Consider the following 17,873-nt stretch of genomic DNA (forward strand, 5'->3'; position numbering starts at 1 on the left):
GGACCAACGTACTCTCATGGATTATCTACGACCCACCGTAGGTAATCTCGGCACCGCTATCAATGCACCGAATGTTGAAGCCAATAACTTCGAACTTCGACCGCATTTGATACAGATGTTTCAAAACTCTGCAACCTTCCATGGGCTTGCGGACGAGGATCCCCATCTACATATTACTAATTTCTTAGAAATATGTGATACCTTTCGGATCAATGGAGCATCAAATGACGCCATCCGCCTCCGAATGTTTCCTTTTTCACTAAAAGACCGAGCAAAGGCTTGGCTTAACGCCCTCCCAGCTGGATCGGTAAACACCTGGGATGAACTGGCCCAAAAATTTCTATATAAGTATTTCCCTCCCGCTAAAACGGCTAAATTAATGACTGAAATTAATACTTATTCACAAGAGGACGGGGAATCCTTATATGAAACTTGGGAAAGGTTCAAGGAGCTATTGCGAAAGTGTCCTCATCACGGTCTTGGGACATGGCAACAAGTATCCACTTTCTATAATGGGTTGTTGCCACACACAAGACAAACACTTGACTCTAGCTCTGGGGGACTTTTAGGTAATCGCCGCCCGCATGAAAAATATAATCAAATTGAGGAAATTGCTCAAACCAATTTCCAGTGGCACACTCCCCGAGGCAATAAATCTATTGCCCCGGGCGCCCATAAGGTTGATGAAAGCACCTCTTTACAAGCCCAAATCGAGGCCCTTTCTTCTAAAATAAAAAAGTTAGAAATGACAAAAATAGTCTCGGTTATGGCTTGTAAAGGGTGTGGTGGGCCACATGAAAATTGGAGTTGTATGAAAGAAACAGACGATCAAACAGAATCGGTAAACTACATTGATAATAGACCTTGGCCGTCGGATCCTCCAACGGGCACCTACAACCGAGGATGGCGAAACCACCCTAACCTTGGTTGGAGAGAACCCGGCAATAGTAGTAACCAACAAAATCAACGAACAAACTTTCAACAACCAAGAAATGAGTCACAAAATTTCCCTCAACAACAAGGTGGACGAGAAAGGCTTGAAGATACTATATCTCACCTTATCTCCAACACTGAAAAGAAAAACTCGGATAGATTTCTACAATTAGAATCAAATTTTAGAAATCAACAAGCTAGTATCCAAAACATCAAAAAACAAATAAATCAACTAGCCCAAAATTTCTCCGAGAGACCGCAAGGCGCGTTACCAAGTAATACCGAAACAAACCCAAAGGCGCAAGTTCATCTCATCACCTTACGGAACCGTACCGTGGGTCCCGCGGAAGGGCTATCGCCTACTAAGGAGGTCACATCACCGCCCCATCAAGAGAAGGTTACTCCTCTACCATCAGAGCCCACCAAGGCTCCTCCAGTTCCGTTCCCCGGTAGGTTAATCCGTCAAAAGACCAACGAGCAATTCGCAAAATTCGAAAGTCTACTAAAACAATTGCATGTCAACATTCCTATCATTGACGTCCTAACCCAAATGCCTAAATACTCTAAGTTCATGAGGGACTTCCTCACTCATAAAAGGAAAATTGAAACATTGCAATTAGTTAACTTAGGCAAAGAATGCTCCGCCCTCGTACTCAACAAACTCCCCCAAAAGAAAATTGATCCCGGAAGCTTCACAATTCCTTGCTCGATGGGGGACTCCCCCATTCGTAATGCACTAGCCGACCTTGGGGCTAGCATTAACCTCATGCCCGCATCAATGTTCAAAAGACTCGGCCTAGGAAAAACGAGTCCTACAAAAATGAGTATACAACTTGTTGATCGATCCGTCAAGTTCCCGCAAGGTGTCATTGAAAATCTCCTAGTCAAGGTGGACAATTTCGTTAACCCGGCCGACTTTGTCATACTTGATATGGAAGAAGACGCCGAAGTCCCCCTCATACTAGGGAGACCATTTCTCGCCACCGCACAAGCAGTGGTGGACATGAATGACGGAACGCTCACTTTAAAAAATGGGGATAATGAAGTAAAGTTCGGGGTTGGGAAGAGAATAGAGGACGATGACCCGGTCAATTACATGAAGGTTATTGATTCGAGTTTGGATGCTGCTCTCCGACGGTGCAACATGGGATGCAAAACATCCCGCTCAGAAAACATATAACCTCGCCTTGGGTCTAGCCAAGGACCCTTATAAACGTGGCGCACCACGGAGGCATTCCGCGGAACTATCCTTAGTTTAGTTTAATCTTTTAGTTTTAATTTGCAGAAATAAAACACACTTGGGATGGTCAAGGATAACAAGGGAAACGAGAAAAATGGACCCATGCACAAAAACAGGGCCATCCGACAACAATTTCTTCGTTACAGTAAGCTCAGCACGGGCCGTGTCCAGCCAACACGGCCCCGTGCTGAACATCCTGCAGAAAATTGCCCAGTTCAGGTAACTGGACACGGGCCGTGTTCACTAAACACGCCCCCGTGTCCAGGCTTCTGTTTCTTTTCTTTAATTTTTGTTACTGGCACCTGAACACGGGGCCGTGTCCAGACTGCTAGTAACATAAAATTTTGTTTTTAATACCATTTTACACATTCAATCAAGCTAAAAACTTATTTTTGAGACACATTGAGGACAATGTGTAATTTAAGTGTGGGGGGGGGGGAAGCTAAAACCTTGAATTTTGCAAGTCCTAATAACAAGCCTTACACAAAACTCTATTGGAACTGCTAATCACCCCAAATTTTTTCAAAAATTTTCATTTTTTTTTTTGCTTGTCTAAGTTAAGTTGGGAATTCTAACTCTAACAAGGTTATATTTTTACAAATTTACAACCGATAGCGTCGTGATAAAAAGAACCAACATAAGAAAATTATGAAACAGCATGACAAGCTTAGTTAAAATTTGATTATATATACTTGATCACATAAAAACCCATTCCCACAAAAGTGAGTTTTGAGCCTTTATAGAGCATACAAATACATATCTTTACAGCTAAATGCTCATTTTTCGTTTCTTGTGTGAATAGCCGCTTGGTTCTTACGACTCTAGAACTTGCCACGATAATTCATTCCCGGTCCTTACCAACTTAAACCCAAGTAAATGATGGAGGCATTAGGACTAACCCTTTTTCTTTCAACACCATTATTTTTATTTTTCTTTTCACCTACCCAAAAATTCCCCCTAGTTAACCCCTTTGAGCCTAAACCTTTTCATTTCTTAACCCAAAAACCCTTTTTACCCACCAAAAACTTTTAAACCCTTATTTTAGTAACAAAGCTTGGTTTTCGTGTGACTATTACAAAAAAAAAAGAAAAAAAAATGATGAAGTTGAAAATAAACAAACAAAGCTCCTCAAACAAAAGCTTGTTTGAATAAATACTTCATTGAAAATAAAAAGTCACAAAAACAAAATGTTTTACGAAAACCAACGTTTTTTACGCCTTTCGCCTTTTTCAACTAACCACTAACCCAACCACCCACCTTTAGCCCAAGCCTAACCCTTCACCCAAAAAGTCCTCTTGATATTTACAAAGGTATAAAGTTAAAAAGGCGGAGGATTGATTGCTTGGCAAGCTTATGGTAGAAATAAGTTCCATGCCGCTCTCGAGTGATTCACTAAAAATACACCTTCGGCCGAGTGTGAATGATTACACCCGTGAGGTATGTGAACTTGCATATAAATGGAATTTTAAAAAGGTATGTTATGCCTTAATAAATAATTTATCTTGTGAAATGTTTTTAATAAATCATGACGAATAGGATTGTAAATAAATAAAAATAAAACCTAAACGATCTTGGAAAATCCCGACACTCTATGAAAAGCCCAAAAACCTTCTCTTCTACCCATTCCATTTGGGAGTGAATAAAGTCACGTTATAAAGAGTTTTGTTTGAGGACAAGCAAAGATTCAAGTGTGGGGGTATTTGATACGCGCAAAATGCAACATATAAGTTATATCAATTGTGGCATAAAACTAACCCTTTTTTAGTACTAATGTTGAAAAAAGTGTGTTTTTGTCTTCCTTTTGTATTTTCAGGATGAAATGAGCTCAAATTAACAAAAGAAGCAAAAAGACAGCAAAATCTAACATAAATACAAGAAAAGGGACAAAAGTGGATTGCCCGACCCCTCGACAGCATCCGCCCAAGCAAAAAAAGGAAGACAGAAGACTGAACACGCCCCGTGCTCTGCGAGCACGGGGCCGTGCCCAAGAAGCAGCAGAAAAGACAAACTAGTAGAAGCTTCTATTGCCCACCATGGGGCCGTGCCCAGGCTTCTGTTCAGCCTATAAATAGGAATGCTTGAAGCCATTTATGTCACACCCCGACCACGTAGGACAACAAACCGTGGCGGAAACATCGGGGAGTGTTGCAACAGAAGCAATCGTTTCACAACCATGGATACAAAAAGTGTTTCGTTTTATTAATAATATTAAACATTTCATTGTCTTAACATAGAATAAACAAGTTTTATATCGTCTATCATAGTTATTATGTCACTAAGGCCTCGTCCAGATCCTATGTGACGCATGCATCCTAGCAGTCATTCAAGTAGCAACACCTGAAACATATGTAAAAACTTAGTCAGCAAAGAAATGCTGGCAAGTACATAGGTTTTATAGGAGTGTCGAATTCATGGCTAGTTTAATTGTTGCAATACTTTATTAAAAACTTTGTTTTGAAAAGAGTATAATATTGCAACTTAATTGGCCAACTCGAATCAAGTGGGTTATAGTTTATAAAACCTCGTAGCCATGATTCTTAACCCAAAAACCTTAGCTTTAGAACACCAACTTGTAAAACATCTTGTAAAAACTCGTATAGTTTATATCTCTTAGAAAAACATCGTTGTGTGATATTGTTTCAAAATCGTTTACCCAAGTGAACTAAATAACGCCACGATATGTAATATGCTGAAAACACTTATATATAAGAAGTACCATGGGCGTATCTACCATGTTTTCACCACATTACACCCGTCTCGTTATCTAAACACTTAACCAAAAACCAATCGCTTATCGAAATCGTTTAACATCGTTTCCAAGTCGTTCCCAAATCGTTTACTCGTTTCACCTCGTGTATCTTGTTTCAAATCGTTTAACTCGTCCCAAATCGTATTCGTTTTAATTGTGAAACTACTTTTGGTCGTCTCGCTAACAACATTCAAACCTGTGTGACTCTTTTATTGTTCAACTCGTTTCGTATTAACAAACCACCAAAGGGTAAGTTAACAATCATCAGATTCAGTCGTTACCCACAACCCCCACACATAACCATGGGTGCAGTGCAATAACGGGATTTGTCAGATCCTATGGTACCATAACCTAATACTGGTCGGCTTGATCAATGCTAATGAATGTCATTCGTTATGTAATTACAACCAACAAGTCGTGTACACCTTATCGAAATCGTTATTAGTTTTGCATAAACCACCTTAATCGTTTTTGAAATCATCGTTTAAACTTTGAAATTCGTTTGGTACATATGAATCACCCCAAAACAATTGAAAATAGTAAAATAGGGGAACTATGTACTCACCGGTGCGTTTTTAAATGTTAACACAATCCCTCAAATTGTTTATGCGTCCTAAATAAAGTAAGGATGATTTTAATAATCAAAATTCACATAAATACCGAAGTTTCTCCGATACTTAGAATTTTCACATAACTTTGAGTTTTTATCGAAAAGTTATTGTTTTTGATTATTTTAGTGTATTTGTATATATACATATACTCAAGCGTAATACGCTTAATCTTGTCAACACTAACACATCATCATACCCATATTGTAAAACACATAGCACATTGTGACACATTAAATTTACTTATGAACAACCCATTCTAGTTATGTCGAAAAACACTTATTTTAGCGTTTCGGTAACATTTTTGAGCGTCGGAAGTCACGTATGACTAACCGAACACCAAGTAAACTTAGTATAAGTTAAAATACTTGTTTTTATATCAAAAATATCAGTTTGGTTACTGATCAAAAACAGTTTAATAAAAATCCTCCGAAAAGGCGATTTTTAACCGTTTTACCGCATAGTTTTGCATCAAACGTTACCCGAACCATCCCAAATCGAAACGACTTGAAATTTTGACACAACCCATGTTATTTGCTGAATAAAATAATGGTTATACTCACAATAGTGCAGGTCTTAAATAGAGCATATAAATCATGCAATTTCACATATTTTATCACTTTTTAAGCTATATGTACAACATGCAATGCTACCAAACCTATGTCAAAGTTTTATGCCATTATATTACACCAAAAAAAATGTTACTTTTAGTGTTTATGACCTGTTCAAAATATTTTTGTCATACAACCATTTTTCATCATCTCTTGAGCTTTTAATCGACATATTCCTTCATGTACAAGTGCCTAAATCATACTATCATAACATCAACATTTTATGTTAATCTAAATGCATCAAATATATGATATATTCAGATTTATTTGCTGATGTATTTAAGCATTTAACATATCATACATAGATCATCAATCACTTGCATTTAAACTATTATTCAAGAACATGCAACAACATAAACAAGTATTTAACAAGAAATCGAACTTCAAGACTCATACACACATATATATATGTACGGTTATACATACATACATATCACCACCATTTTTTTATTTGTTTCATGACCCATTTCTTTTAGAATTTCAAGTTTAGTGAAAATCCCAAGATTCAAGAGTAACTTCAAATCATCAAGAATAACCAAGAATCAAAAGTATGATTTTAACATAGTGTTATACCTTCAAGATTCAAGTAGGTTATGGGATGAGATTTTGATGATAGAAAGCTTGAAATTACTTGAATACTCCTTGGAAACACCTTTGTATCTTCACACCACTTGAAACATGCTTGAAAGGAGCTTTGATTCTTAAGAACAAGGTTTGAAGAAATGAAAATGGTGAGGGTGAAGGGTGTGGACGGTTGGGAGAGAGAGGAGAGAGAGTGATGAAGATTGAATTTGATCTTGCTTGATATGAAGATATAAATAGGAGATATGGAAAGATATATGGAAGATATGGAAGTAGCATGCATCACCACTTGTCCAACAAAGATCAAATAAAATATTTAGAGATCTTGCAAATATTTTGGTGGGGCCACATATATGTGACCGTGAATTCCAAGGGGGGAGGGGGTCCATGTGTAATTTTGATGGTAAATTAGATAGAAGTAGGTGTTTAATCGGGTACCGGGTATTTTATCTAGCGTTTAAATCCCGGTTTGTGGCGTTCTAAATTATTTTTTTATTTTTCTATAAAAATAATCTTGCCAAAACATTACTGAAATAAATTTCAGTTGTCAAGATTGGATGCGTTGTCTGCGTTTTGCAGTATAAGCACTGTGTTGCGCAGAAACACGCGGTACGCGCTTAAACTTGAAAAGAACGTTCTTAAGCGTTTTCATTTGTCTTTCAAAATGAACCTGATTAGAAATAAAATTTCAATCATAACAGAATATCTTCTGGATTTAAATATTATCCGGGCGGTCACCAACGTTCGTTTCGCAGTTTTGTTGTAAATAGTTCTTTAATTCAAATAGTCATGTTTTTGCCATACCGAATCCTTCAAAACTTATTTCTAAGTTATGTAAAGGATATTTAGGGTATGTTTAGCTTACGTCACAGTTCCGGAGTGTACGTTGCGTTAAAGCTTGAAATCGGAATCGAATCAAATTGTAAAATTGTCAAACACAAATACACATATATTAACACTAAAACACATAATAACACCAAAGCATATTGTTTTATTGATAACGGACATTGTTTTACATAATATGATGATTACAGATCACAGTTGTCACAGTCTCCCCTACTTTAGGAAATTTCGTCCCGAAATTTTACTTAGGGGAATCTTGTGAAAACAAATGCGGATATTTCTCCTTCATCTGGTCCTTATGTTCCCAAGTAAACTCGGGGCCACGTTTGGATTCCCAGCGAACCTTGACCAAATGAATCCGTTTTCCTTTCAACTGTTTGTATGAACGGTCCACTATCTCCACAGGTTTCTCGATAAAGTGCATCGTTTCATCGATTTGAATCTCGTCAAGAGGGACGTGAAGATCAGCGTCAGCTAAACACTTTCGCAGATTGGACACGTGAAAAGTCGGATGAATATTTCCAAGCTCTGGAGGTAGCTCTAGTCGATAGGCAACTTTGCCAACTCTTTCCACAACCTTGAATGGTCCTACATATCGAGGCGCAAGTTTTCCTTTCTTTCCAAATCTCACGACTCCTTTCCAAGGTGAAACCTTGAGCAGGACACGGTCTCCGACTTGAAGTTCTAAGGGCTTGCGTCCTAAATCCGCATAACTCTTTTGACGGCTTCTAGCTGTCACAAGATTATCGCGAATTTTCTTGATTTTGTCTGTTGCTTCCAGAATGATCTCAGGTCCAGTAAGCTGAGCTTCACCGGTCTCATCCCAACAGACAGGTGAACGACATTTTCGACCGTAGAGAGCTTCGAATGGTGCCATCTTAATGCTAGCATGATAACTATTATTGTATGAGAACTCGATCAATGGTAAATGAGAATCCCAATTACCACCAAAGTCTATCACGCATGCTCTAAGCATATCCTCCAAAGTTTGAATCGTCCTCTCAGATTGACCATCTGTTTGGGGATGATAGGCAGTGCTTAGGTTCAATTGGGTTCCCAAAGCAGATTGCATGGCCTTCCAAAAATGAGATGAAAATCGAGCATCACGATCCGAAATGATATCCAAAGGAACACCATGTCGTGATACAATCTCGTCTACATAGACCTTGGCAAGCTTCTCAGCAGATAGGTCCTCGCGAATCGGGAGAAAATGAGCTGACTTCGTTAATCGATCGATAACAACCCAGATAGCATCATGACCTTTAGAAGTACGCGGTAGCTTAGTGATGAGATCCATCGCAATGCTCTCCCACTTCCAAACCGGTATCTCTGGTTGTACGAGCAAACCAGAAGGTCGTTGATGTTCAGCCTTAACTTTAAGACAAGTTAGGCATTTCGATACGTACAAGGCAACATCTTTCTTCATACCAGGCCACCAGAACTTAGTACGAAGATCCTTGTACATTTTATCAGCACTAGGATGGATAGAATATCTGGACTTGTGAGATTCGTCCATCACTAGGGTGCGGAGATCGTCTTGTTTCGGGACCCACAAACGATCCTTGAAATAAAGAAAACCATCGCTTTTTGCCTCGAGTTTAAGCTCAAGCTGATGTGGTAATTCCATAACCATCAACTTCTGTGAAACACAAAATTGCTGAGCTTGAAGAACACGAGATTGAAGATCTGATAGAGTTTGAACGGAATGAAGCTTGACTCGCTCTTTTCGACTAAGCGCATCGGCCACGACATTCGCCTTACCAGGATGGTAGCGAATTTCGCAATCGTAGTCGTTCAAGAGTTCCACCCAACGTCGTTGCCTCATGTTCAGCTCTTTCTGATTAAGAATATACTGGAGGCTTTTCTGGTCTGTGAAAACCACACACTTCGTGCCATAAAGATAATGTCTCCAGATTTTAAGCGCGAAAACCACAGCTCCTAACTCGAGATCATGAGTCGTGTAGTTCTTCTCGTGGATTTTCAGCTGTCGAGATGCATATGCAATAACTTTACCTCGTTGCATGAGGACGCAACCAAGGCCTAAGTTGGATGCATCGCAATAGAAAACGAAATCATCGTTTCCCTCGGGCAGAGATAGAACAGGAGCATTACATAACTTCTGCTTCAGCGTTTGGAACGCTTCTTCTTGCTTGGGTCCCCACTCAAAAGGCTTATTCTTCTGAGTCAAAGCAGTGAGTGGAACCGCAATTTTCGAGAAATTAGAGATGAATCGACGCTAATAACCAGCAAGACCTAGAAAAGATCGGATCTCTGTAGGTGTCGTTGGTGTATTCCACTCCTTAATAGCAGCAATCTTGGATGGATCCACATGAATACCCTGCTCGTTGACTATATGACCTAGAAACTGAACTTCTTTAAGCCAGAATTCACACTTGGAGAATTTAGCGAAAAGTTGTTCCTTCTTCAGGAGTTCCAACGTTAAGCGAAGGTGTTGCTCGTGATCAGCTCGAGTCTTCGAATAAATGAGGATATCGTCGATGAACACAATAATGAACTTATCTAAATAAGGTTTACAGACCCTATTCATTAAGTCCATAAAGATAGCTGGAGCATTCGTCAAGCCAAAAGGCATGACTGTGAACTCGTAATGCCCATATCTCGTACGGAATGCAGTTTTGGGAATATCTTCTTCGAGAACACGAAGTTGATGATACCCAGAACGCAGATCGATCTTAGAAAAACATGAAGCACCTTGCAGCTGGTCAAAGAGATCATCAATTCGAGGTAGGGGATATCGATTCTTGATGGTAAGCTTATTAATATTAAGCTCACGATAATCGATACACATTCGAAAAGACCCATCTTTCTTTTTCACGAAGAGGACAGGAGCTCCCCAAGGTGAATAACTCGGACGGATGAATCCTTTATCAGATAACTCTTGAAGCTGTTTCGATAACTCTTGCATCTCTGACGGTGCAAGACGATAAGGTGCTTTCGCAATCAGATTGGCATTAGGTACAAGGTCGATATGAAACTCAACTTGACGAACTGGAGGCAAACCAGGCAGTTCATCGGGAAACACCTCTGGATAATCCCGAACAATCGGAATATCCTGGATACTCTTACTTTTGCCCCTCTCCTCGGTGACATGTGCTAGAAAAGCAACATATCCCTTTCTTAAATATCTTTGGGCCTTTGTACACGACATAAGCTTCAAACCGCCAGATGGCTTCTCTCCACGAACTTCCAAAACATCGCCAGACGGAAGAGGAATACGAACAATCTTATCGAAACAAACCACCTCAGCGTGGTGTTTGGTTAACCAATCCATTCCAACGATGACGTCGAAGCTCCCAAGTTGCATTGGCGTGAGGTCAATAGGAAAAAGATGGCTATCAAGGTTCAACTGACAATCACGAATAACAGAATCGAGAACAAGAGGTTTACCAGTAGCAACTTCGACAGATAAGGGTTTCCTTAATTTAGTTCTAGGTATCGCAAGCAAAGGTTCAAAAGATAACGAAACAAAACTTCGATCGGCACCAGAATCAAAAAGAATAGATGCGGGTTGATTATTAACAAGAAACGTACCGTTGACAACCTCGTTGTCGGCCCTCGCTTCGTTTGCATTCAAATTGTATGCTCGCCCTCGAGCAGGATTCACATTGGCGTTGACGTTCGCATTCGGGTTCGCATTAGCATTTGCCAGCCTCGGACTGTTGTTGCGGAAGTGGCCAAACTCTCCACAATTAAAACATGAACCTGGTGGGAATCTAGCAGCATTCCCTTGTGCCGGAGCTTGAACCTGGGCAACCTGATTTTGTCCTGAACGACAAACGTTGGCTAAATGCCCAAATCTACCACACGTCGTGCATTTCTTACAAGCCTGTTGTGCAACATGATGACCGTTGCAGCGAGCACAATGAGGTGCGGTACCAGCATACGCCTTTTTCGTAGGAGGTTGAGCCGGTGCATTCTGTTCAGCCTGAGTCGTAACAGCAAAGTTATGTGCACCCTTTCGCTTCCTTGATTTCTTCGACGACTCACCTTCTTTACCTTTACCCTTCTTCTTGTCTTTAGCAGAATCAGATGATTTCTTCTTGTCACCCTTGCGGGTGAGTTTACCCTTTCTGACTTGGGATTCAGTCAAGGTAGCAGATAACTCGATCGCTTGACGAAGGGTAGTGGGTTTAACAGCGGTCACAATATCCAGCATAGAATCGGGTAGACCATCAATATATCTTTCGATTGCTTTGTCTGGTGGGGTAACCATGGTGGGACACAATAGACTGAGTTCCTCAAAGCGATCCGTATACGCACGATGCTCAGCCCCATCTTGTTTTAAATTGTCAAACTCTCGCTCCAAAGCTCGAATCTCGTGACGGGGACAGAACTCTCTCATCATGAGAGCCCGAAGCTCATCCCATGTTTGTGCCAACGCCACTTCGGCACCCCTATCGCGCATAATACCATTCCACCAGGTAAGCGCTCTCTTCTCAAACACGCTTGAAGCAAATTCAACCTTACGTGCATTCGGACACTGCACATGCCTGAATGTGTTCTCAATACTCTCGAACCACTGTAGGAGCGCAGTTGCTCCTTGTGACCCAGAAAACTTTAGAGGTTTAGCGGAATTGAAGTTCTTGAAATTACACTGCGCACTGTTGTTGTTATTGTTATTGTTGTATATCTCGTGAACTTGAGTTACAACACCGGGAAGCACAGCAGCTACTTGTTGAGAGACTAGGGCTGCGATTTCTTAAATGGTGAAAGACTGTGCTTCACGTCGTGGAGGCATTGTCTAACAAGGAAATATGAGAAACGAGTAAGGTTGATAATTAGGAAAAGCGCAAGATGTATCGACAAAACACAAGGAATGCGATCATTTGTTCGTTACCTCGAACAAACAAACGACACGCAGTGACTAATCAAAGTAAATGAATCAAAATAATGCATCGCGAAGACATGCTCGCCTATAAGTGACCACTCACCCCAAGAGTTCCCAGGTAAGAGTGACTGGTCCGATTATGTGGATTTGTACGAACACTCTAGCCTTAGACAGAAAACTCAGGGTACAGGCATTCACTCTTCCAGTTTGCACGTGTTCACATTATTTTAACCCAAACTTTGACGAGATTTTGAAATTTCAAAAGGCACTAAGCCAAATATGAATCAAACTGGAAGGGTTCAAAACCATAAAACAGAGGGTTCAAAACCTAGTAATCAATCATCCTAGAACGGATGATTAATTTTCAAAGCGGATTCGGATTTGTGTTCTCGTTGTGGTTATCACCTAAGGATAGGTGACGGTATTGTTTTAAAATCTAAACACAAGTAAACTTGTGTTAGGGTCCTAAAGTTATAGTCTAGGTCAAAGCATTACTAATAACCTAATTCCCTATAACCATTGGCTCTGATACCAACTTTCTTCTGTCACACCCCGACCACGTAGGACAACAAACCGTGGCGGAAACATCGGGGAGTGTTGCAACAGAAGCAATCGTTTCACAACCATGGATACAAAAAGTGTTTCGTTTTATTAATAATATTAAACATTTCATTGTCTTAACATAGAATAAACAAGTTTTATATCGTCTATCATAGTTATTATGTCACTAAGGCCTCGTCCAGATCCTATGTGACGCATGCATCCTAGCAGTCATTCAAGTAGCAACACCTGAAACATATGTAAAAACTTAGTCAGCAAAGAAATGCTGGCGAGTACATAGGTTTTATAGGAGTGTCGAATTCATGGCTAGTTTAAGTGTTGCAATACTTTATTAAAAACTTTGTTTTGAAAAGAGTATAATATTGCAACTTAATTGACCAACTCGAATCAAGTGGGTTATAGTTTATAAAACCTCGCAGCCATGATTCTTAACCCAAAAACCTTTGCTTTAGAACACCAACTTGTAAAACATCTTGTAAAAACTCGTATAGTTTATATCTCTTAGAAAAACATCGTTGTGTGATATTGTTTCAAAATCGTTTACCCAAGTGAACTAAATAACGCCATGATATGTAATATGATGAAAACACTTATATATAAGAAGTACCATCGGCGTATCTACCATGTTTTCACCACATTACACCCGTCTCGTTATCTAAACACTTAACCAAAAACCAATCGCTTATCGAAATCGTTTAACATCGTTTCCAAGTCGTTCCCAAATCGTTTACTCGTTTCACCTCGTGTATCTTGTTTCAAATCGTTTAACTCGTCCCAAATCGTATTCGTTTTAATAGTGAAACTACTTTTGGTCGTCTCGCTAACAACATTCAAACCTGTGTGACTCGTTTATTATTCAACTCGTTTCGTATTAACAAACCACCAAAGGGTAAGTTAACAATCATCAGATTCAGTCGTTACCCACAACCCCCACACATAACCATGGGTGCAGTGCAATAACGGGATTTGTCAGATCCTATGGTACCATAACCTAATACTGGTCGGCTTGATCAATGCTAATGAATGTCATTCGTTATGTAATTACAACCAACAAGTCGTGTACACCTTATCGAAATCGTTATTAGTTTTGCATAAACCACCTTAATCGTTTTTGAAATCATCGTTTAAACTTTGAAATTCGTTTGGTACATATGAATCACCCCAAAACAATTGAAAATAGTAAAATAGGGGAACTATGTACTCACCTTGGGTGCGTTTTTAAATGTTAACACAATCCCTCAAATTGTTTATGCGTCCTAAATAAAGTAAGGATGATTTTAATAATCAAAATTCACATAAATACCGAAGTTTCTCCGATACTTAGAATTTTCACATAACTTTGAGTTTTTATCGAAAAGTTATTGTTTTTGATTATTTTAGTTTATTTGTATATATACATATACTCAAGCGTAATACGCTTAATCTTGTCAACACTAACACATCATCATACCCATATTGTAAAACACATAGCACATTGTGACACATTAAATTTACTTATGAACAACCCATTCTAGTTATGTCGAAAAACACTTATTTTAGCGTTTCGGTAACATTTTTGAGCATCGGAAGTCACGTATGACTAACCGAACACCAAGTAAACTTAGTATAAGTTAAAATACTTGTTTTTATATCAAAAATATCAGTTTGGTTACTGATCAAAAACAGTTTAATAAAAATCCTCCGAGAAGGCGATTTTTAACCGTTTTACCGCATAGTTTTGCATCAAACGTTACCCGAACCATCCCAAATCGAAACGACTTGAAATTTTGACACAACCCATGTTATTTGCTGAATAAAATAATGGTTATACTCACAATAGTGCAGGTCTTAAATAGAGCATATAAATCATGCAATTTCACATATTTTATCACTTTTTAAGCTATATGTACAACATGCAATGCTACCAAACCTATGTCAAAGTTTTATGCCATTATATTACACCAAAAAAAAAATGTTATTTTTAGTGTTTATGACCTGTTCAAAATATTTTTGTCATACAACCATTTTTCATCATCTCTTGAGCTTTTAATCGACATATTCCTTCATGTACAAGTGCCTAAATCATACTATCATAACATCAACATTTTATGTTAATCTAAATGCATCAAATATATGATATATTCAGATTTATTTGCTGATGTATTTAAGCATTTAACATATCATACATAGATCATCAATCACTTGCAGTTAAACTATTATTCAAGAACATGCAACAACATAAACAAGTATTTAACAAGAAATCGAACTTCAAGACTCATACACACATATATATATATGTACGGTTATACATACATACATATCACCACCATTTTTTTATTTGTTTCATGACCCATTTCTTTTAGAATTTCAAGTTTAGTGAAAATCCCAAGATTCAAGAGTAACTTCAAATCATCAAGAACAACCAAGAATCAAAAGTATGATTTTAACATAGTGTTATACCTTCAAGATTCAAGTAGGTTATGGGATGAGATTTTGATGATAGAAAGCTTGAAATTACTTGAATACTCCTTGGAAACACCTTTGTATCTTCACACCACTTGAAACATGCTTGAAAGGAGCTTTGATTCTTAAGAACAAGGTTTGAAGAAATGAAAATGGTGAGGGTGAAGGGTGTGGACGGTTGGGAGAGAGAGGAGAGAGAGTGATGAAGATTGAATTTGATCTTGCTTGATATGAAGATATAAATAGGAGATATGGAAAGATATATGGAAGATATGGAAGTAGCATGCATCACCACTTGTCCAACAAAGATCAAATAAAATATTTAGAGATCTTGCAAATATTTTGGTGGGGCCACATATATGTGACCGTGAATTCCAAGGGGGGAGGGGGTCCATGTGTAATTTTGATGGTAAATTAGATAGAAGTAGGTGTTTAATCGGGTACCGGGTATTTTATCTAGCGTTTAAATCCCGGTTTGTGGCGTTCTAAATTATTTTTTTATTTTTCTATAAAAATAATCTTGTCAAAACATTACTGAAATAAATTTCAGTTGTCAAGATTGGATGCGTTGTCTGCGTTTTGCAGTATAAGCACTGTGTTGCGCAGAAACACGCGGTACGCGCTTAAACTTCAAAAGAACGTTCTTAAGCGTTTTCATTTGTCTTTCAAAATGAACCTGATTAGAAATAAAATTTCAATCATAATAGAATATCTTCTGGATTTAAATATTATCCGGGCGGTCACCAACGTTCGTTTCGCAGTTTTGTTGTAAATAGTTCTTTAATTCAAATAGTCATGTTTTTGCCATACCGAATCCTTCAAAACTTATTTCTAAGTTATGTAAAGGATATTTAGGGTATGTTTAGCTTACGTCACAGTTCCGGAGTGTACGTTGCGTTAAACTGATTGCGTTTAAGCACTAATTTGCGTATAACCTTCCAGAAGGTGATCTAAAGCTTGAAATCGGAATCGAATCAAATTGTAAAATTGTCAAACACAAATACACATATATTAACACTAAAACACATAATAACACCAAAGCATATTGTTCTATTGATAACGGACATTTTTTTACATAATATGATGATTACAGATCACAGTTGTCACAATTTCAACTCATCCCTTGGCACACCACCTCTCTCACACTTCACCCACCACCCACCACCACCATAACACCATCATCCACCACCATCATCCATTGTCCATCATAGAGTGTGTGAGTCGTCTCGGGATCCAAGATTGATCGTAAGAGTTCTTGACAATCAAAGGCCATGTTTGCCTAAGTCTCTTACATCACCTAGTGAAGACAAGTGTCTAGTGTAATACTTTTTATTTTTAATCTTTTGCACTTTTTATTTGGTTTTGTATTAATGACTTTAATAACTAGTTTCTTATGTTGAAGGTGATTCTTCCTTATCGTTTGTCCGTGGTGTCTTGACATTATTTTACTGTCTATATAAAATAAAAGATTTTCACCATTCATATCTCCACGGTCTATATGGAGGTATGTTGGCTACCTGGTCGGGGGTTAAGGGAACGGTTTGGTAAGAGTCTTGCCCTTGTTCAGCGTTTAGAGGTCCTGCAAGGGACCTGGGTCAAATTTAGTAAGATCTCCTTCAATACCCAAAGGTATTGGATGGCGGGGATCCAAACTCTTTGAACCCCTCATAAGTTAAACTACTATTAATACTATAACATGGCTATTTAGGACTGTATCCCTGCTGACTCAGACTACTTAGTCAAGGGTAACGTCACCTTCAAAAGAGGGGCCTACCATAATTTGCATTAATAACTTAATTCATTATCTTTCAATAATCCGATCCTTTAGGACTGTATCCTTGCTGACTCAGACTACTGGGTTGAGGGTAACGTCAACTTCAAAAGAGGGGCCTACCACAATAACTAAGATAATCTCTTAAACAAGTGCAAAAGTGCGAAAATAATCAAAGGTTACACTATACACGAGTCGGATCCAAGTGATTCATCTTGTCTATCTGTTTTATTTTTATTTTTAATTTTCAGCATTTAGTTAGTTTTATTTTCTTAGTTTTAAAATATTTTCTAACATTTTGATTTGATTAGACGTTGAGGATAAACCGGTATTAAAAGCTCTTGTGTCCTTGGACGACCTCGGTATCTTACCAACACTATACTACGTCCACGATGGGTGCAGTTGCCCATATGTGTGTTTAGTGTTAGTAAATATCGTGTTTTATAAATTTAAAACTTGGCTAAAAGAGTGTAAAAGGGGCTTAAAATATATACCTAAAATATAACACACTTCACGCACATCATCCATGAAAGCTTAACACGTGCGGAATATTAAGGGAATATACCCCAGGAACTTCGGTAAGACTTGGTCCATGCTTTAGCTCCTACAAAACAACTTCATATTTGAAATGGACAATCATTAGTATAAGGATAATAACAGTGATCCTGGATCCTGATCCTGCAA

At 38.5% G+C, this 17,873-nt stretch overlaps 1 non-coding gene across 1 annotated transcript; it reads right to left on the minus strand.

Annotated features, from left to right (window-relative positions):
• Positions 1-373: 373 nt before the first annotated feature.
• LOC118491798 lies at positions 374-480 on the minus strand. The gene has a single exon (XR_004892243.1). It is a non-coding gene; the product is annotated as a small nucleolar RNA R71 (small nucleolar RNA).
• Between the last annotated feature and the right edge of the window lie 17,393 nt (positions 481-17,873).

The sequence above is a fragment of the Helianthus annuus genome, chromosome 4, assembly GCF_002127325.2.
Source record: "Helianthus annuus cultivar XRQ/B chromosome 4, HanXRQr2.0-SUNRISE, whole genome shotgun sequence".
In the NCBI taxonomy this organism is placed as follows: Eukaryota; Viridiplantae; Streptophyta; class Magnoliopsida; order Asterales; family Asteraceae; genus Helianthus; species Helianthus annuus.